The sequence below is a fragment of the Phocoena sinus genome, chromosome 5 (assembly GCF_008692025.1).
Source record: "Phocoena sinus isolate mPhoSin1 chromosome 5, mPhoSin1.pri, whole genome shotgun sequence".
Classification (NCBI taxonomy): Eukaryota; Metazoa; Chordata; class Mammalia; order Artiodactyla; family Phocoenidae; genus Phocoena; species Phocoena sinus.
The window spans coordinates 33,324,675-33,347,212 of record NC_045767.1 but is presented as its reverse complement, the minus strand read 5'-3'; positions in this window follow the sequence as shown (position 1 = coordinate 33,347,212).

Here is a 22,538-nt window from a genome sequence, read left to right as displayed (position 1 = left end):
GTTGCCACATTAAAGTAGTCAAAAAGTGGCCCGCGTACCACAAAAAAAAATTATGCAATTAATTTCCTTAAGTTTTCTTGTTTTCTTTAACGTCATATAAAGAGGATCCAAACATTTAAATTCAGACTTTAAATGAACACTATTAATTTGGTTTGAATCAAAGATTCCATGTAGAAGTATTCTGAGATGAAGATGATTTATAGTACTGCACTATTTCTAGGAAAAAGTAACCCCATATCACTCTCAGGTAAATCCATAATATAGTTAATTATCTAATTAACTTCTTAATAGATTTTTTTTAGAAAATCTTTCTTCTCTTCATTTTATAATTTCTACCTAATTCCCCCATTTAAAGCTGGTAATTTCTTTGTATAAAGGATGAAATTATTCAACTTCCTTTTCAGAAGCTATTTATTGACTTTTGTCTATTTATTTATTTATTTATTTATTTTGAGGTACACGGGCCTCTCACTGTTGCGGCCCCTCCCGTTGCAGAGCACAGGCTCCGGACCCGCAGGCTCAGCGGCCATGGCTCACGGGCCCAGCCGCTCCGCGGCATGCGGGATCCTCCCGGACCGGGGCACGAACCCGCGTCCCCTGCATCGGCAGGCGGACCCTCAACCACTGCGCCACCAGGGAAGCCCCTGTCAATTTATTTTGAAACATGATTAAAATAAAGCAATGGAAGCTCTGCTCAGCTGCTGGGAGCAGTTTGCAGAGCTGGAATTATTCCTGCAGGCTGCAGTCAGGAAAGGGCTGGCTGGGAAGGGCATCTTCTTGTGAATCATTATTCCAAACTCAAAACTCTCATTGATAGAAAGCTTTATTATAGCTCCAAGATACTATGCAACTGTTAATTGGTTAATCACCTCTTCAGCCTCAAGGGCTCAGTAATTTAAAGCTTTGTTTTTCCCTTGTAGTTTGCGGTATTCATCATAGCACCATTTATTTTGAGCTCCTGATCTTGGTTTTATTTGGATATGTTTCTCTTGGATGTGTTTCTAGTTATTTTTCTTTTTCCTAATTTTGCTAGGATGCCCAAGGGGCTTGGGACACGGCTGCCTATAAATTAATATAAAAATGAACTACATTTGTATTTTTTGTCATCTGCCAGACTGCCATTTGGAATCTTCTACTGGAATATGAATCTCTCAAATACTCACCACAGTGGAATTCAGGTGCAAAGTAAACACAGCAGTTCTAGTATCAGCATCCATTTAGCTGGAGGGATGTGGGAGATGTTTGTGCCTATTATTATTGCAAACAGATTGTTAATTGTATGCTATTTGAAACAGAGGAGGAGTGAGTGATTTAAGAATCTGTATTTTAAGTAATCAGGTAATTTGCACACCCACAGTTTGCCTTCTTCAAGGTTGTGTAACCACAGCCAAAACAGAAATGAAAACTTTGCAATGCCAAAAAGCAATTCAAGGGGCAATAGGTGGTTTTCTATTTTCTAACTCACCAAAATCTTCTGCTTGTTCTCACCGACACAAACATTGTAAGAAAATGGCTTCTCTGTAAGTGATATGGCTACTTAAAAGACACAAAAATAAGAAAAAACAAAACACCTAATCTGACACTGCAAATGACATTTTTAGCACTAATTGGTAGAGATGACCATATGGTCTCTGGATCTCAGCACAGCTGGGCCACAGTGAGCCCCCTGAATCCTTTCCTGCCTGCAGTGTGAATCTGGCTGTAGCAGTGTTTCCACATCTGTTCTGTTCACACCCATGATCTGCGTTCAACAGATAGCTCGTCCCGTGTTGGGGCCTGGATTTTAAATGTGTATTGTTACCTAAATGGAGGGCTTGTTCCAGCTGGCAATGGTGGGTGGATTGCCCAATGCAGAATTTAATCTGAACTGGGACTACCATTATCTGAAGCACATTTATGTTAGTGCGGTAAGACAGGAGTCACAACAGATCAATTGAAAGGTTGTTTCACGATGGATGACACAAGACACTGTTTTTCCAAAAATGTTTTCTATCACACAAAGGCCAGAGATCACATAACTCCTGTTCAGGACCATCCATCAAGCAGACTTACTCTCACCAAAAGGCTAAGTTGCCAAAAAATGGAGTGTCGGAAGGACTTCAGCATTTGGGATTATATGTAATATGTGTCATAATCCAGCTACTCTGAAGATGGCTGAGTGCCCTGTGCTTCAGGCCGAGATCTTGTTTTACTGAAATCAAGGGTAGGGCGAAAGAATGAATTGACCAAATTCAAAAAACAGTTCTTTAATTACCATCTCAGAATAGAAACCTCTTTTAGGCAATTTTGGGATAAATGAAAGAAGTAATCCAATCTCCAGGATACTTAGACTTAGTTGAATGAAGGTATTGACAATGATATGTATGGATTACAGGTAAATATATTTGCATAGTAAACTCAGAGTCAAGTGGTGGTTGTGGCAGTGGTGGAACCTTGGGGAGAAGGCAGACTTTTTACAGTCTGTAAACAAAAAAATGCTATTTTTTGTGCATTCTCAGGTATTATAATGCTACACTAAGCACTGAAATAAGCCAGTCAGCAATATTATTGAGTCCATCACAAGCAGAACTAAACAGTTGACAGAACAATTTTGAAAGAAAGAACAGTCACCTCAGTTAAAAAGCTAACTTCTAGGGAATTCCTTAGCGGTCCAGTGGTTAGGACTCCGCTTTCACTGCCGAGGGTGCAGGTTCAGTCCCTGGTCGGAGAACTAAGCTCCCGTGAGCCATGTGTCATGGCCAAACATTAAAAAAAAAAACTAACTTCTTTTTTTTTTTTTTTTTAAACATCTTTATTGGGGTATAATTGCTTTACAATGGTGTGTTAGTTTCTGCTTTATAACAAAGTGAATCAGCTATACATATACATATGTTCCCATATCTCTTCCCTCTTGCGTCTCCCTCCCTCCCACTCTCCCCATCCCACCCCTCCAGGCTGTCACAAAGCACCGAGCTAATATCCCTGTGCCTTGCGGCTGCTTCCCCCCAGCTATCTACCTTACTACGTTTGTTAGTGTGTATATGTCCATGACTCTCTCTCGCCCTGTCAAAACTCACCCTTCCCCCTCCCCATATCCTCAAGTCCGTTCTCCAGTAGGTCTGCGTCTTTATTCCTGTCTTACCCCTAGGTTCTTCATGACATTTTTTTCCTTAAATTCCATATATATGTGTTAGCATACGGTATTTGTCTTTTTCTTTCTGACTTACTTCACTCTGTATGACAGACTCTAGGTCTATCCATCTCATTACAAATAGCTCAATTTCATTTCTTTTTAAGGCTGAGTAATATTCTATTGTATATATGTGCCACATCTTCTTTATCCATTCATCCGATGATGGGCGCTTAGGTTGTTTCCATCTCCGGGCTATTGTAAATAGAGCTGCAATGAACATTTTGGTACATGACTCTTTTTGAATTTTGGTTTTCTCAGGGTATATGCCCAGTAGTGGGATTGCTGGGTCATATGGTAATTCTATTTGTAGTTTTTTAAGGAACCTCCATACTGTTCTCCATAGCGGCTGAACCAATTCACATTCCCACCAGCAGTGCAAGAGTGTCCCCTTTTCTCCACACCCTCTCCAGCATTTATTGTTTCTAGATTTTTTGATGATGGCCACTCTGACTGGTGTGAGATGATATCTCATTGTAGTTTTGATTTGCATTTCTCTAATGATTAATGATGTTGAGCATTCTTTCATGTGTTTGTTGGCATTCTGTATATCTTCTTTGGAGAAATGTCTGTTTAGGTCTTCTGCCCATTTTTGGATGGGGTTGTTTGTTTTTTTGTTATTGAGCTGCTTGTAAATTTTGGAGATTAATCCTTTGTCAGTTGCTTCATTTGCAAATGTTTTCTCCCATTCTGAGGGTTGTCTTTTGGTCTTGATTATGGTTTCCTTTGCTGTGCAAAAGCTTTGAAGTTTCATTAGGTCCCATTTGTTTATTTTTGTTTTTATTTCCATTACTCTAGGAGGTGGGTTAGAAAGGATCTTGCTGTGATTTATGTCATAGAGTGTTCTTCCTATGTTTTCCTCTAAGAGTTTGATAGTTTCTGGCCTTACATTTAGGTCTTTAATCCATTTTAAGCTTATTTTTGTGTATGGTGTTAGGGAGTGATCTAATCTCATACTTTTACATGTACCTGTCCAGTTTTCCCAGCACCATTTATTGAAGAGGCTGTCGTTTCTCCACTGTACATTCCTGCCTCCTTTATCAAAGATAAGGTGTCCATATGTGCGTGGGTTTATCTCTGGGCTTTCTATCCTGTTCCACTGATCTATATCTTTCTGTCAAAAAACTAACTTCTAATGAAAGCCTTGGGGTCAATATGTCTTTCATTAAAAAGAAATGCTTTTCCCTTATATCTATTCAATGTTTTCAAAGATCTGCCTTAGAATAACTGTGAACATTTTACCTTCATATGTATGCATGTTCAAACAGACATTGTAGACAAAAGTAATACATATGGCCTTGCTTATTTGCCAAAATTATACAAGACAGATTTTTTTTTTTTTTACAAGACAGATTTTAAGAGAGGGCTATTAACATGCTAGGTGACATTTTATTTTATCAAATTGATTAAATTGAGAAGCAGGGAACACAAATGTTGATTGCAAAGGAGTTTTCATAGTCTGACCAGACCAAAATACAAATTCTCTCAGTAAATTGCGTAAGTAGCCTGGCCTGACCCACTTTACTATCTTAAATAGTCTCTAACATGCTACTCCGAATCAGCAAGTGTTTCGTATTTACATAAATATACTTAGGGGCTCAAGCACAGAATACCAAAAATACTTTCTTAGAGTTACAGAATGTCATTTGTTTTGATGATGAAGTGTTTTTGGTTTGTTTGCTTTTGGATACCAATCTAATTTTCTTCTGATCTTGTGCTTGAGGTTTAATTTATAGTGGAAATTTAAATTATTGATCTATCTAAATATCCCCAGTAAATATATAAATGAAACTGCATACTATTTTCTGCTAAGAAGTTCAGTTCCTCTTATTGAATGATTTTAATACCAGGAACCAGATTATCCCCAGGGCCTAACAAAAGCCCTGAGATTTTCCTTCTCAACAACAGGCAAGGTCTTATTTCTCATTCCCATCTTCTGATTCCTACTGACTGAGAGAGATCCTATTTCAGGTTCTGGGACATTCTGCATGACTCAACCTGGGGGATTTAAGGCAAGATAAAGGGAGTCCAGTATTAATAAATCAATTCGTTAATGGCTTCAGGATCTTGGAGAACCATTTTTAATACCTAGTTTTAGAAATCATTAGGTTCTCGCAAATTCCAGCCTTCTCCTTAATTCACTCTCTGTAACTTTTACCACGTTTTTATTTGGGGACTAAGTAACTTAGGAGGCAGCTGTGGCATAATAGAATGTCACTGGCCTAAAACATTGAAGACCTGGCTTCTAGCTCCAGTTCTCTCGCTTAAAAACTGCTTGCTCTTAGGCAGGTCTCTGAACCTCTCTGAGACTCAATTTTATCATACAATGCAAGCACATCACTACCTACCTGATATGGTTATTGTGAGGGTTAACTGTGTAGTGTGTTCAAAATGAAGTGCTAGGCACATACTAGGTATTACTGGTTTTCGTACAATGAATGGCCAATAAAGCAATATAGCTCAATTAAAATTAACAACAGATATGGTTTCTTTAGCATCAATTATAAATATTTAGTTGATATATTGAAATCCAATTCCTACTTGAGTCTTGAGATCTGTATTCTTAAGTCATCTCTTCAATCGAATCTGTTGCCCAAATTGAGAAATGCTATCTTCTTTCCTCGAAAGAAGGGAAGAAGATAATCTCTAACCCACCCTCTTATGACCAAAGATAAAATTTAAAAATTTGTAACAAACATATAGCAAAGACACTCAGCTTGTGTTCCTCAGTCCACCTGCTATACCAACCTTTAAGACTAGAGTTGCTGAAGTGGATCAGATGGAGAGAAACCTGTGAGCCTTTTTGTGTGAGTGAGCTATTTGTACTCAGCGGCTGGAAGCTGGAGTTCTCTGAGGCCAACTGATATACTGGCACTAATATTCAACAACTGCAGCTCTTTGGCCACAAAATCTGGGCTGGACCTCCTAAGTTTCCTTCCACTTGGTGGTGTTTGCTGGAGTGTTATATTGTAGAAGTCAAGTCTGTATAAGCAAAGAAATGGAATTATTCTTCCTTCGGTGTTGTGGTGGACTGAATTTGACAGAAAAACAGAATAGGGGAACTAACAACTTGAGTGAAAGAAACAAATTCCCCCTTAGTAAGGGTCTCCCTGCTATGAAACTGCTACACTCTTGCTGTCATATTGGTGAAAGCACATTTTGCACCCCGATCTCTAGATACTCAGAATCTTTGGCTCCTAAGTACATCTTAAAAAGGATAAGTTTTGGAACAGTATCCTTGCACTTTCCTATCATGCACTTCCAAGATACTGTCCTGTTGTTGACCCATGAGCCTAAATCTCTGTCATCTCTTCCAGGAACATCCAGGTGATATGTCTGCCATCAGATTACACCTGCTTAAGCCAACAAGTTTAATTGAATACACAAAACAAGTATAACAGGGTTGTCTTTTTTTTTTTGTAAAATAGCATTGTTATTTTCTTGTAATCCTTTACTCTGCTAGATACAATCCACATAGAGAAAATGCAGGCATTTTTGCTTCTGTCATTTCAATACAAAGCAATTCCATGAAAACAGCTGCTGCCTGGGTTACAGTTTATCAACTTGTTAGTCAATAACCTTAGCTTTCTTTGCATATGTGAATGAATAGGGCTTGTGGATTCCTCTGGGGACGTTCTAGTTTGCCAAAAGATTAATCTGGAGGAAAAAAATATATATTTGCTCTCCTTTGGAACCTTGTAGAAGCTATGAAATGCTAAATGAGAATATTAAATCTGATATTTGAGGGTCATGGTTGTGCTGTGCTAAAGAAATGATTCAAAACTTCCATTTTTTGGCATCAGGAACGTATGAAGATGAAAATACCCCCTAAGTTCTTCCAAGTCCTTTGTCTTCTGGCTATTCTCTTACTATTTTCAGACCTGGCCTCTTAGCTGAAGAGCAGTCCCGGAGAAACTCTTCAATTTATTTTTACTCTATCATGCATAGTATACTTTTAAAAATATGCAAAATAATTTACAGTGTTTTCAATGTTTCTTTCCTTTTTCCACTCCTTTCCTCTAATCTTCATTAACTCTGCCCAGTGCTTTTCAGCAAGTTGAAGGAGGGTAAATTGACAGCTGCTGTTTTTTCCTAATGTTTGGTAATCTTTTTGGAGAAAAGTTGTGTGGTTCATACGGCTCTTGTTTAGCATTTGCTATAGATCTTAAAACAGAAAAATATAGAAGGGCTATTTATTGTACAAATCTATTCTGTAGTTCCCTTTCCAATGTTCTATGAAAACTGTTATAAATGTTGAAGCATGTCACAGATTATATTTTGCAGAATCACTAGAATTTATTCCATTTTTACCATTCTCATAGAATAATTTCCAAGGTATATTGTTAAGTCTCATAGATAGCAGATCAATGGTTGCCTTGGCCTGGAAGTGGGGGAAAGGCTGACTTCAAACTGGCATAAGAAGACTTTTGGGAGATGATGGAAATATTCAGTATTCTACTGTGGTGGTGATTATACAACAGTAGATTAAATTCATAGAACTGTACCATACAACAGTTGGAATGTATTGTATGTAGATTATACCTAATAAACCAGAATTAAGAAAACATCCCAGAATAATACACAGAGAATGATTCTATTAATGTAAGAAAAACAGAAAATAACACAAACCATCCTGAGCTACACTGATGTCTATGTCTATGTCTGCATCTACAATTACATCTGCACCTGTGCCCATATATATATATATATATATAATTTTATAATCATTACATATTATTTGTTATAACTTTTGAACTAAAATAAAAGAAATGAGCAAGCAATGCATACTATTTGCTTGGAGAATATATATTACCTTTTGGTAATAGGAACTTTCTGTGGTTTTGTGCTTTGACCAGATTAGTCTCCATTTTCCTGGACGGCAGAAAGCCAGCTGAACTTTGTCCTCAGGTGATGCCGATGAGATCAGGAGGTTGAGTGCTACAAGTCAGTGTATTTCTCTGGGGGATGCTGCCTCTAGCAATGCTGAGGCCGCTGCCCATACTCACTTGGGGGAGGCTGCCTATGTCTAGTCAGGACATCTTTTCTGCCTCTCACGAGGTCTTTGCAGTTTTAACCAGAAAGAGTGTCTCTGTCCTTGTACACATTTGGGCATGCATATGTGTGAAGGCTGAGATGCCATGAGGTTAATGATTTTCAGACCTAAAGTGAACTAGATTAGGCTGGGGACCTAGACCTAGAAAATTTTGCCGTGGAAAGAAAGCTTCTCCTCCAAAATGCCAGATTGTAGGAAAGCCTCTTTGGAACAAGGTGGGAGAAATTCCCTTTGCTCTAATACTGATGTGCTGCTGAGCCACAGAGGTGGAAACCTAGCTTTACTTTGCATGTAATTTGATGATTTTACATTCAACTCATTTTATTAGTTGTATATGTTATATCATATACACTCCATGTGTATTATATATCTACTAGCTGAAAATGCTAGTAGATACATAATCCATTAGGCAAATAAAAAGATACTTAAGCAGTCTTAGGTGAGAGGTAAGCTGGATCACACATTGTCTTTACATTGCTTTTGTTAATCTGTTTGTGGAACACTATTTCTTTGTATTCCTCTTTCTTAGGAGTCTTTTTTTTTTTCTTTCTGATTGAATTCTGAAAGTGAGAAAAGAGTTGCATAGCCATGTGGACTTACTGGCATGAACAAGACATCAAATTCTTGTGGCAAGAAGTTTGACAGTTTGATTTAGCAGATGGATGATTACAATATGAGTGCAGGTTGATCAAGGAACCTCATGATAATTGTATGGTTTCAAACTGTACATGCACATTATTGAAAGAGTGGCCTGTGTTCTGAAGATGCACACGTCTAATGGTATCTACCTGCTGCGACTCATAAGGTATCACAGTTTAAGTCATGTGGGTGTTCAATGGAGCCTGCAGATCCACAGATTAATACTGTTGTCAATTCCAGTGAGGAAGGAAAGAAACCTTGCTTCTTGACATTGTTTCTCTTGCTTAATAACTAGGACCTGGATTAGGCAGCCCCTCAAAATGAAGAAGACTAGAGTAGTGACCTCTACGAATTCAGAAGACTTTCATATCTTTTGCATTCAAAGCCTGAGTGCCTTCAAGGACTTTGAAACAAATCACCCCCATTTGTAGACATAATTACATAAATTCATTAAATGCTCCAAACTTTGCCTGAGTGTGGGAAACGTAATGTATTCTGAATGAACTGAAAACATTCTATTGCACTAGGGTTATATGTACTTTTTTTTTTTTTTTTTTTTTTTTTTTTTTTGCGTTACGCGGGCCTCTCAATGCTGTGGCCTCTCCCGCCGCGGAGCACAGGCTCCGGACGCGCAGGCCCAGCGGCCATGGCTCACGGGCCCAGCCGCTCCGCGGCATGTGGGATCCTCCCGGACCGGGGCACGAACCCGCGTCCCCTGCATTGGCAGGCGGACTCTCAACCACTGCGCCACCAGGGAAGCCCGGTTATATGTACTTTTAACTTTCCCAGTTTGGCTGAGGTTTTTCTTGTTTCAGTCAAAAGATATGGCTGGACATGTCAGTTAAGAAAGCATTGAGTGGAAGTGGACAGGTAAAATAGTCTACTTTCAGCTATAAGAATTATCTTTGAAAATATATAGCATTTAAGTAAGTTTAATATAATTATGCCTTGAAGGGATTCCCATGAATATCAATGATTAATCCTCATTAAAAGGATTTTTATCTCATTATTTTAAGGGCCTGTATATTTTCATTAAGGCCTTAATGATGAGTCCTAGAGGCTCTATTTTTTACTTCATCTCAGCCATTCAGATATTATGTAGGGTTGTGAATTAATAATCAACAAAACCAAGTGAACGATTCTTAAGTTTCTATGAAGGTTATATTGAACAGTTAGGGTCATTCTTTGCCAATTCACAGGCTGAATTTTTATAACTGTCTCAGAATTTATTTATTCATTTATGAACTCGTGGGAAACTCACACTTTTGAGGCAATTCCTGGCTTTTAAGGTAATCACCTCGTTTGATAATGCAAAACTATATTTCCTTTAAGGTGATTTACTTGGTGTTTATTCTAATTTTATTTTTGATGGATCATGTAAAATGTAGCAGATTGTCAAGAACTCAAAAGATGTGTTTTCTGTTGAATCACAGCTAGGGCAGAGTTGGTTGAAATTTGAGCTCCTTCATTTGACCTTAATGTAACCTTGACCTGGGAAGACAGCATGTCTCTAGGGGTGAACGATAATTTAATTTCCATGCATGTCAAGTCCTCTGTTTCTTCTGTGTGGAGGCTGCAGAGAAGTGTCAAATTCTGCAGAATCAGGTGTTCTGTGTTGGAGATGTGGAATACATACTCCAGGGGTTAGAGCTGAGACCACCAAGTAGACTTCATTTTAAGGCCTTAGGGGAACCCTGAAACCATAGATTGTGAAGATGGAAAATATTTCTTTATGCTGTAAACTATTCATCTTCCATTTTACTTTTAATATGTATACTCATGATAACATCAACAAAGAAAGTTCCAAAGGCCACACTTAGAACATCTACGTTTATTATTTTATACTTTTCCAGTTGAAAACAATGGTTGAAAATTCCATTGTGTCAAACAGTGAAATTTAAGTTTCTAATGTGTTCCCTGTGTTTTTCATCCCCAAAGAACTGTAGCACACTGTTCACAACGATTAAATGTGGGAAACTCTGCAGTATCTATATGATAAGGCTAATTCCACTTGGCTACTTGAATTTCCTTCTTTTCCCACATATCTCTGGTTTGTGGAATAGTTTATTATCCTATAAAGTAATGAAAATCTCTAGAAAAGCCAAAGTTAGTAGCCTAACATTATTTAACACTTCTGTGATTATGCAATCATAATTATGTAGTTCAGAATAAGGTGATCTCCTCTACGTTTCGTACTGCTGGCCTCTCTGTGGAACTCCTAGGTCATTATTCTACTGTAAGAACTTCTCCATTCTTGCAAGTAAATTATAGTAGCAAAGAAGGAAATGGTTTTAGAATGGTCATTGGATGAGTCAGGAGTGAGGAAAATGCAAAGAATAACTCCAGCTGAGAGATACTTTGTAAAGCTCCTACTGGCTTGGCCATGGTAAACTCTCCACAATGAAAAATATACTTTTTTTTAGAAATCCAAAGAGTAAGATTATAGACTCGACTGTAGTAATAACTTACAAGAGGAGTAGTTTATTAATCATTGTACACTCTAAATACTATAACAAACAACCTCCAAACCTGAGGAAGCTTAATGCAGTAAGAGTATATGTTCTGCTTTTGTGAAAGTTCAGTGCAGGTTAGAGGGACAGAGACTCTGTTCCATCTGGTCACTTGGGGACCTAGACTCCTTCCATACTGTAGCCCTACATCTCTCATATGAGGTTAGGCATTTCCTTGGTCTCCTGCAGTCAAAGAGAAGAGAAGACATGAAGAAGAAACATCTGCCTTAATTGTGAGCAGAAGTGAAAAAAAAGTATAAGAAGTATAGAAAATGAAGTGTAGATTTGTATCCAAGAAGAGGGAAAGTATTGGGTGGCATATCCAAATCTGTCACAGATGGCAGTAGCGTGGGAAGTAAAGTATATTGGAAGGTATGAGCTTTTTACTGCAGATGTGGGATGGGGTAGATGGTGCTGGGGAAATAAATGGAAAATATTATGTGTTTTATTTCCCTCCAAAACTATAGCAGTGTTACGAGCTTTATCTCTGTGCTAATTTTCTTTTCTGTGGCAATTCTTTCAAATCGTAGCAAGTATTTTCTAGTAAGATTCAAATAAACTGCTTCCCACTTGGTGATCCCTGTCTAAAAGTTCATGAAAATTGCTATCTGTTTGGTAAAGCCACCCTTTCAAATATCCATAATGTACTGACTTACAGGACCAAGATCTGGAGGTGGATGGAAACTAAGCCTCCCCATGTATACCATGGATTTGTTGGTTAGAAGTAAGACGTTTTGGTTCAACAGTATTCTTCTGAACATGTGTACAGGTTAAGCCTGAGGTCCAGCTGAGGGCCTTCCAGGAAAGAGCTCTTGAAGACAAAGGAAGGCATTTACTAAGGACTTTAAATTTAAAATATCAGTACTCACTGGCCAGAAGGGGCGGGTTCCAGACCTCCTCTTTCAAAGGATTATAAAGCTAAATTGAGTGGAAAATGTAATCATGTACTCTGATTTCAAATAGAAAATACTAACTTTCCCATCTCTACATAGATGTTATCCTCTTCATGAGCCTTAAGTCTGAAATTGCATAGATTTCTCCTCTCAGTATTTCATGATTTAATATACTTACAGAAAATTCTTAGTAACACTCACCTAGTGTCACTGGAGATATGTTTTAATGCTTTGCTTTTTCCTTGCTAAAAGTCATTGGCATTTGATCCTAGAAATTAAGAATTTAATAAATGATTCATTTGTAAGGTACTAAGGACATTAGACTCTGTTTAGAGGCACCAGAGTGTTCACTTATTTAATTGCAGTTTTCAAACACCAAGGATAAATGTTCTAAAGTAGTTGTTGCTCTGGGAAAGGTCACCTTCAACACAAACTCTTACACTTTTGAAAACTAATGTGATGGATATTTTTCCATCATAAACAAGTGATTTAGCAAGCAGCTGTGTGCCTTCATGTGGTCGCTAGGACATGGTTTTTGGTAACTAATTTACTTTTGCTTTTTGGAATATGCATTCACTTTTATACATGTTGATAGTGAACGAATATTAACTATTATGTTTAAAAACACTTTTTTAAAAAAAGTATTACTTTTTAGCTGTAGCATCCTGAGAGCCATATATATTATAATTTCATGGGAAATGTATTTCCAGTATGTATTTCCACAAAAATACAGGACCAAAGATTTTTTTTAGAGTAACCTATAAAAATCAGAGCTGATTGAAGTTTATCTCAAAATAGTCATTTTCACTTATTATATAGAATTGTGTAATATTCAGTTGGTGGGTGAGAAAGCAATGCAGTTAAATTTGGACCAGGGAAAAGAACACATAATTCAGATACTAGCTGGTACATTTTTTTTAATTAATTTATTTTATTTATTTTTGGCTGTATTGGGTCTTCGTTGCTGTGCTCGGGCTTTCTCTAGTTGCGGCGAGTGGGCTTCTTATTGCGGTGGCTTCTCTTGTTGTGGAGCACAGGCTCTAGGCACTCGGGCTTCAGTAACGGTGGTGCATAGGCTCAGTAGTTGTGGCTTGCGGGCTCTAGAGTACAGGCTCAGTAGTTGTGGTGCATGGGCTTAGTTGCTCCGCGGCATGTGGGATCTTCCTGGACCAGGGCTTGAACCCATGTCCCCTGCATTGGCAGGCGGATTTTCTTAACCACTGCGCCACCAGGGCAGCCCTAGCTGGTACATTTTTTACAGCTATATAAACTTTTTGCATTTTTAAGTAAGTGACAGTCATTGATCAAATGTTACAACCTGGCATATAAAATTTAGTGGGAATAATTGTGTTTATAGTGTTTTTTACTTTACCTCTCCACATTTTTTTTCACTTTTATTGAACTCATGTGAAGATTATTCAGAATGTGTATCATTTCAGAAAACATATCTGGACCTGCTATTGTAAGATATATGTTACATGTCGGGGAGTGTGACTTCCAGAACTGGAGTTGAATTTTTTTTTTTTTTTTTTTTCGGTACGCGGGCCTCTCACTGTTGTGGCCTCTTCCGTTGTGGAGCACAGGCTCTGGACGCGCAGGCTCAGCGGCCATGGCTCACGGGCCCAGCCGCTCCGCGGCATGTGGGATCCTCCCGGATCGGGGCACGAACCTGTGTCCCCTGCATCGGCAGGCAGACTCTCAACCACTGCGCCACCAGGGAAGCCCCTGGAGTTGAATTTTTAATGAGCAACACCCTAATGTGCTTTCTTGATTTACAATTCATTTATATTTCTTAATAAAAAATGTGTATATCCACTTTATTTTCTTTATTCTTTTTCATTGTTGTTGGTTATAAACAAGGAAATTCAGATTTATATGGAAACTGAAACAGAAGAAGTATAATAGACATTTTTGCCAAAGCACTTACTTTGGAAACATGTTAAAATTCTTTTCTTTGTTTTGAATTCTTAGAGACCTAACTCTACATATATTTCCTCTTTTTAAAAATTATATATAACTGAATAAATGGAAAACATTTGTGTGTAAAGTAAAAATGCAAACATTCAAGGCAAAACACAGTGAAAGGACTTACTATTTTAAAAGTTCCTCATATTTAGCTTACTTTGAGTCCCAATTTGAGTATTTAAAAACATAGTATTTATAAAGGCAACATTTCCCAATAAGGTTAAAAACGCTATCATTTAGGGAAGCTTATTTAGAAAAACCAGAAACTAAAAAATAAAATAAAAATATATTTTAAAAAATTGTAATTTTGAGAAAAAGTGTCTTTGCTCAGCTTGGGTCAATTCCCTAAACATTAATAATTTAGTTATAGAAGTAAACAAATTTTTATTCCTGGGTTGTTTTTTTTTTTTGCAGTACGCGGGCCTGTCACTGCTGTGGCCTCTCCCATTGCGGAGCACAGGCTCCGGACGCGCAGGCTCAGTGGCCATGGCTCACGGGCCTAGCCGCTTCGCGGCATGTGGGATCTTCCCAGACCGGGGCATGAGCCTGTGTCCCCTGCATCGGCAGGCAGACTCTCAACCACTGTGCCACCAGGGAAGCCCTGTTCCTGGGATTTTTATATTTGTTTTAATAATCCTCTCAAATTACTGTAATTTCATACCCTATGTGAAATACAGTCATATTGACAATAAAATAGAAAACCTCTTAATTGCTGGGTTACTTCAAGGCAAATAGATAAATAATGCCCCCCCATCCCACCTCCCACCTAGATTTAAGGTTCCAGCTCCACATGGCATGAGAAATCATAGAATATTTAAATGTAACTAGGTATATCTAAGTGAATAATATTTGGATGAAAATGTTTCTATCACTTTCAGCCATGATAAAGCAAAGTCACCATGATATCCAGAGAGGGGAAGTGTGCCAAGGAACACTGCGTTATGAAAACTCCATAAACTTTCCTAGCAACCATTCTGGTTCCTACTCTTGTGGCTCAGGACAATGGAGAATTTGCTGCCAAAGCCCATTTTCTAAACAGGGAAATGGAACTTTGATTTACACAGTTTAACTTACTTGGTTTCACATGTTGTCTCTCGGTGTGCCTCTTGACACTCTTCTGGCAGAGGTAACATTGCATTCCAGCTTTTCAGGCTTTCTTCATGAGGCAGATACCTTTGTAAAAGCTGTGCGACTCACATTTTCTGCTGTGAGAAAGCACTCATCATCACATCCTGTGACGTGTTCATCCAAACGCTTTCAATTTTACAACCACCATCTAGAGGCCCAGAAGTGCCAGTTAATGCAATACGGTGATTTTACTGGCCTCTCAACAGGCCTTCGGATGAAGTAACTGTTTTGCATCGTCTGGAGTATGGAAATGAATGGCCTGTTTTCTCTGTGCTGCCGATTGAACGTAAACTCCGTACAGCCATCCAGAAAGGCATTCTATCATCTCTTGAGACTACATCAGTATTAAAGCAGCATGCCTAAGTGAATTACTGTATTATCTAAAACTGCCAAGAAAAAGTAATTGTGTTCCTTTGGCCTGTGTACTTGAGCTATTTTCTTATTCTTTTATTGAATCATTCTTAATTATAAGGCGTTGTACCTTAGGTCTTCCTTAAATAGTGTTTGTCATTCTCAGATGATTCACAGGTGTCTGCATGTATTGTGTTTTACAACGTAAGGCTGAAGAGGCTTAAAATTAAACATGCTATACATAGTAAGAGCTTCTTGGTATAGGTACTGTGAGATACTAGGGAAAGTGATTTTGAGACATATGGAACTTCTTATTTTGGTAAAAGATGAGGCTAATATTGATGGTGGTGCTACGAGATTCATATAGAAAAGAAGAGGCAGCTGTCCATATAAGATAGTTGATGTACAGTCTTGCATGGAACTAAAGAAATAGTGTTTTGACCTAGTTCTTTACTAGTCCTCCAGCTTGGGTGACAAGCCTTGGAAATGAGATTCAGATTTGATGAACTACCTCTTCCCCTGGAATTTCACCTCCTTGGAGAACGGGATAATATCATATATCCCAACATAGCTGTTCTCTCCTTAGTTCTCTGGTAAGCTCTCACCCAGTTTGATTTAGGCCAGATGTATTCTTTGCTTAACCAGAGCTTTCTGAACATTAACTGAATCAGATGCTTGCTATAATTCAGTGCTATGAAATATTCAAAGTATATGCCACAGAATCAAGAACAGGGCCTTCATCTTGCCCCAGCAATATTATTTCTCCAGTGCCAAAATATAGAACTTACAAAAACAGAAATAAACCGCTGATTCTGAATATTTTTCTATATTTTTAAAGTATTACATTCTGGCCTCGGGTGTGCCTCTTGAAGCGCCCTTGAAATAAAATAAAGGCACATGTCTTGGCCAAGCAGGGTTCGGCATTTTTCTTCTGAAAACGTTCAAAAGCACTTTGTTCTCATTGTATTTATTCTGTTAATGCGTATTTTCCTTTATGTTTTCTAAAAGAAGTCTAAAACTCTTGAATCATTTAATCAGGAAGTTCAAAAGTATTTCTCAGCAGCCGCCAAATGAATTAAACGCCTGGGTGTGCACATCGGACAGCAGACACTGCTCCTGCTTTCCGGAGCCTTGTAGTTTAAAGGGGGAGATAAAGAAACAAAAACAGGAAGACAGCTATCACCCATCCTCTTCCTATCTGTCTATCTATCATCTATCTATATCTATCTATCTATCTATCTATCTATCTATCTATCTATCTATCTATCTGTCATCTATCTCTGGAACAGAAAATGAGTGGGGTGGAGGGAGAGTAAAAGGGAAGGACAGAGAGAGAACTACAGTACAGCAGTTTCACAAGTACATGGACGGTTCAAAGATGGCATCGGGAGGCTGGAGCTTGGGGAGGATGCATTTGAATCTGTGCTGATTATAGATTCACAACTAGCTTTTGGACATGCCTTTCTAAAGAGACCCAGGATCCTGTGATTAGTTTCATCAGAATTTCTGCCTCCTGCAATTCCTTTGTGGATCCACAGATGATCGTGCTTAAAATGAGGCGCTTTTGACACTTTGAATGCACTCTGGTTCTGAAACAGGATCTTGAGCCTGTTTTGAGCCTCCTCCCTGGAGCTGCCACCCCACTTTATCATACTCTGTCATCTGCTGACTCCCTAGTGAATGATTTATTTTGAAGTTTTTTTTTAAATTTTCTCCTCTCACTTTAGCTTTAGATTGATAGTCCTCCTCTCCTGACATCTGTTTTGCCTTACCAAGAAGGCTGTCCAAACATAGCAGGTTACAGTGTTTCTTTATCTTTATACAACAACTGGGTGTAGATATGTGACTATAATTCAAGAAGCGTATTGGAGGGCGCTAGGAGCTTGCTGGGGAAAAACACAGTACATCAAGGTCACTGGAAAGCAGACAACTGCACAGTATGACAGAAAAAGAAAATTCAGTATGTTTAGCTCTCATTTCTCATTTCCCAGCAAACAGTCCCCACCGCCAAGTTGTTTGACCTTACCAACAGTGTGGTGAAGTTTCCTGAGTCCTTATTCTATGTAAAGGGAGAAGCATCTCATGCTAACCATGACGGGCACATCCAGCAGAGATCAAAGGCTTTCCCAGACGTTTCCTTAGTGACTCCTCTCTTGGCCAATGAAACTACTTTTTAGCTACCACTGTCTCATTTTTGTTTGGAGTTGAGACTCATTTTTTTTTTTAATGTGCCAGAAAAAAATGTTTCATCATATTTTATGAGGAATAAATAGTTTAATAGCTCTTTTTTTATTTTTTTAACTGTGGAATTAATATTGGGTAGAGTTGTAACAGGCATTTACCAAGGAAGGTAATATCAAAGGACACTATCAAAATACTTATAAGAAGCTTGGGCCCTTGAATGACAGGCCATATGGAAGCATATGTGAGAAATATACCAACCCCACTAATAAGTGCTGGGAATTACGAAAAAAACATTTAGGTAGTCTGGCAGTGTATTTCTTTGGTAATACTTTTGTAGAACTAAATTCCTTGTAGGTATAAATATTCAGAGGTTTCAGATAATGTTGGCATAATTAAGAACATGTTAGGTGTCACATAATACAACTTCTTGTATTGAAAAATGAGCCAGGATTTATATATATCCATATATTTATATGTACTCAAATATCTCAAAATTTTTTCTTTATTACAAGGAGTGAGTATATAATCTTGGTAGTCATGGACTTAACATTCTTGGTTTCAACTGTTCATGGGAATCCCAAGTTACCAGTGATTTTGCTGAGGTTTTCATTGAATTGTATGATTGATTAGGGAGGCTTCATATGTAGGACAAAGACTTTTGCCAGTCTCTGTCTGTAAAAATGGCCCTGAAAAGAAAGCCAATTACTGGTCCTCATGGTAGACAAGAAGAAAAGGGATGAGGTCTAAGAAAATGTTTCTTCATAACCAGAAAATAGAAATGTTAGATAAATTTTAAATGGCTATGCTATAACCAGTGAAGCAAATTTTATTTTATGGAAAGAATGATACGGTCATATTGTATTTATGAATTTTGAAAGACTTAGTCTTCTCCCGTTTTTTCTTGATGAGTCTGGCTAATGGTTTATCAATTTTGTTTACCGTCTCAAAGAAACAGCTTTTAGATTTATTGATATTTGCTATCATTTCCTTCATTTCTTTTTCATTTGTTTCTGATCTGTTCTTTATGATTTCTTTCCTTCTGCTAACTTTGGGGGTTTTTTTGTTCTTCTTTCTCTAATTGCTTTAGGTGTAAAGTTAGGTTGTTCATTTGAGATGTTTCTTGTTTATTGAGGTAGGATTGTAGTGCTATAAACTTCCATCTTACAGCTGCTTTTGCTGCATCCCATAGGTTTTGGGTCGTCGTGTTTTCACTCTCATTGGTTTCCAGGTATTATTTTTTTTTTTTTTTTTTTTTATTTTTTGCTGTACGCGAGCCTCCCGCTGTTGTGGCCTCTCCCGTTGCGGAGCAACAGGCTCCGGACGCGCAGGCTCAGCGGCCATGGCTCAACGCACGCAGCCGCTCCGCGGCATGTGGGATCTTCCCGAACTGGGGCACGAACCCTTGTCCCCTGCATCGGCAGGCGGACTCTCAACCACTGCGCCACCAGGGAAGCCCTGTTTCTAGGTATTTTTTTATTTCCTCTTTGTTTTTTTTCAGTGATCTCTTGGTTAATAAGTAATATATTGTTTAGCCTCTATGTTTTTGTATTTTTTGCAGTTGTTTTCCTGTAATTGATGTCTAGTCTCATAGCATTGTGGTCGGAAAAGGTACTCGATACAATTTCAATTTTCTTAAATTTACCAAGGCTTGATTTGTAACCCAAGATATGATCTATCCTGGAGAATGTTCCATGAGCACTTGAGAAGGAAGTGTGTTCTGTTGTTTTTGGATGGAATGTCCTATAAATATCAACTAAGTCCAACTTGTTTAATGTATCATTTAAAGCTTGTGTTTCCTTATTTATTTTCAATTTGGATGATCTGTCCATTGGTGAAAGTGGGGTGTTAAAGTCCCTTCCTATGATTGTGTTACTGTCAATTTCCCCTTTTATGGCTGTTAGCATTTGCCTTATGTATTGAGGTGCTCCTTTGTTGGGTGCATAAATATTTACAATTGTTATAGCTTCTTTTTGGATTGATCCCTTGATCATTATGTAGTGTCCTTCTTTGTCTCTTATAATAGTCTTTATTTTAAAGTCTATTTTGTCTGATATGAGAATTGCTACCCCAGCTTTCTTTTGTTTTCCATTTGCATGGAATATCTTTTTCCATCCCCTCACTTTCAGTCTGTATGTGTCTCTAGGTCTGAAGTTGGTCTCTTGCAGATAGCATATATATGGGTCTTGTTTTTGTATCCATTCAGCCAGTCTATGTCTTTTGGTTGGAGCATTTAATCCATTTACATTTAAGATTATTATCAATATATATGCTCCTATTACCATATCCGTAATTGTTTTGGGTTTGTTATTGTAGGTCTTTTCCTTCTCTTGTGTTTCCTGCCTAGAGAAGTTCCTTTAGCATTTGTTGTAAAGCTGATTTGGTGGTGTTGAATTCTCTTAGCTTCTGCTTGTCTGTAAAGGTTTTAATTTCTCTGTCGAATCTGAATGAGATCCTTGCTGGGTAGAGTAACCTTGGTTGTAGGTTTTTCTCCTTCATCACTGTAAATATGTCCTGCCACTCCCTTCTGGCTTGCAGAGTTTCTGCTGAAAGATCAGCTGTTAATCTTATGGGAATTTCCTTGCTGCTTTTAATATTTTTTCTTTGTATTTAATTATTGATAGTTTGATTAATATGTGTCTTGGCATGTTTCTCCTTGGATTTATCCTGTATGGGACTCTCTGAGCTTTGTGGACTTGATTGACAATTTCCTTTCCCATATTAGGGGAGTTTTCAACTATAATCTTTTCAAATATTTTCTCAATTCCTTTCATTTTCTCTTGTTCTTCTGGGACCCCTATAATTCGAAAGTTGGTGCATTTAATGTTGTCCCAGAGGTCTCTGAGAATGTCCTGAATTCTTTTCATTCTTTTTTCTTTATTCTGCTCTGCGGTAGTTATTTCCACTATTTATCTGCAGGTCACTTATCCGTTCTTCTGCCTCAGTATTCTCCTATTGATTCCTTGTAGAGAATTTTAAATTTCATTTATTGTGTTGTTCATCATTGTTTATTTGCTCTTTAATTCTTCTAGGTCCTTGTTAAACGTTTCTTGTTGTTTCTCGATTGTATTTCCAAGGTTTTGGATCATCTTTACTGTCATTACTCTGAATTCTTTTTCAGGTAGACTGCCTATTTACTCTTCATTTGTTTGGTCTGGTGGGTTTTTACCTTGCTCCTTCATCTGCTGCATATTTCTTTGTCTTCTCAGTTTTCTTAACTTACTGTGTTTGGGGTCTCATTTTCACAGGCTTCAGGTTCGTAGTTTCCATTGTTTTTGGTGTCTGTCCCCAGTGGGTAAGGTGGGTTCAGTGGGTTGTGTAGGCTTCCTGGTGGAGGGGACTGGTGCCTGTGTTCTGGTGGATGAGGCTGGATCTTGTCTTTCTGGTGGGCAGGACTGCATCTGGTGGTGTGTTTTGGGGTGTCTGTGAACTTATTATGATTTTAGGCAACCTCTCTGCTAAAGGGTGGGGTTGTGTTCTTATGTTGCTAGTTGTTTGGCATGGGGTGTCTAGCACTGTAGCTTGCTGGTCGTTGAGTCGAGCTGGGTCTTAGCGTTGAGACGGATATCTCTGGGAAAGCTCTCGCCGATTGATATTACGTGGGGCCGGGAGGTCTCTGGTGCTCCAATTTCCTGAACTCAGCTCTCCCACCTCAGAAACTTAGGCCTGACACCTGGCTGGAGCACCAAGACCCTGTCAGCCACATGGCTCAGAAGAAAAGGGAGGAAAAAAAAAAGAAAATAAATAAAATAAAGTTATTGACATAAAGAATAAAAAATATATTATTAAAATAAAAAATAAGAAAGTAATAAAACAAAAAGAAGAGAGCAGCCAACCAGTAAGCAAATCCACCAATGATAACAAGCACTAAAAACTAAACTAAGACAAACATATAAATCAGAAACTAGTCAGTCACATACAGGAAACCCCTAGTCTACAGTTGCTCCCAAAGTCCACTGCCTCAATTTTGGGACAATGCATTGTCTATTCAGGTATTCCGGAGATGAAGCGTACATCAAGTTGATTGTGGAGATTTAATCCACCGCTCTTGAGCCTGCACAGAGAAATTTCCCTTTCTCTTCTTTGTTAGCACAGCTCCTGGGGTTCAGCTTTGGATTTGGCCCCGCCTCTGCACGTAGGTTGCCCTCTGGAAGCTGTTCTTTGCCGAGGTGGGGGTGGGTAAAGGAGCAGCTGATTGGGGGCTCTGGCTCTCTCAGTCCAGGGGGATGGAAGGGTAAGGTAGTTATAATTGGAAGACGGGTTGAGCCTTCGGTGGCTGAGGCTGGCATGACATTGCAACAGCCTGAGGTGTGCCATGTGTTCTCCTGGGAAACTTGACCCTGGATCATGGGATCCTGGCAGTGCCGGGCTGCACAGCCTCCTGGGAGAGGAGGTGTGGCTTAGTGACCTGTGCTTGCACACATCTTCTTGGTGGCTGTAGTAGCAGCGTTAGCGTTTCATGCCCGTCTCTGGTGTCTGCACGGTTAGCCCTGGCTCTGTCTGTCTCTGGAGCTCGTTTAGGCAGTGCTCTGAATCCCCTCTTCTCGCACACCCTGTAACAATGCTCTCTTGCCTCTTAGGCAGGTCCAAAGCTTTTCCCGGACTCCCTCCCAGCTACCTGTGGCACACTAGCCCCCTTAAGGCTCTGT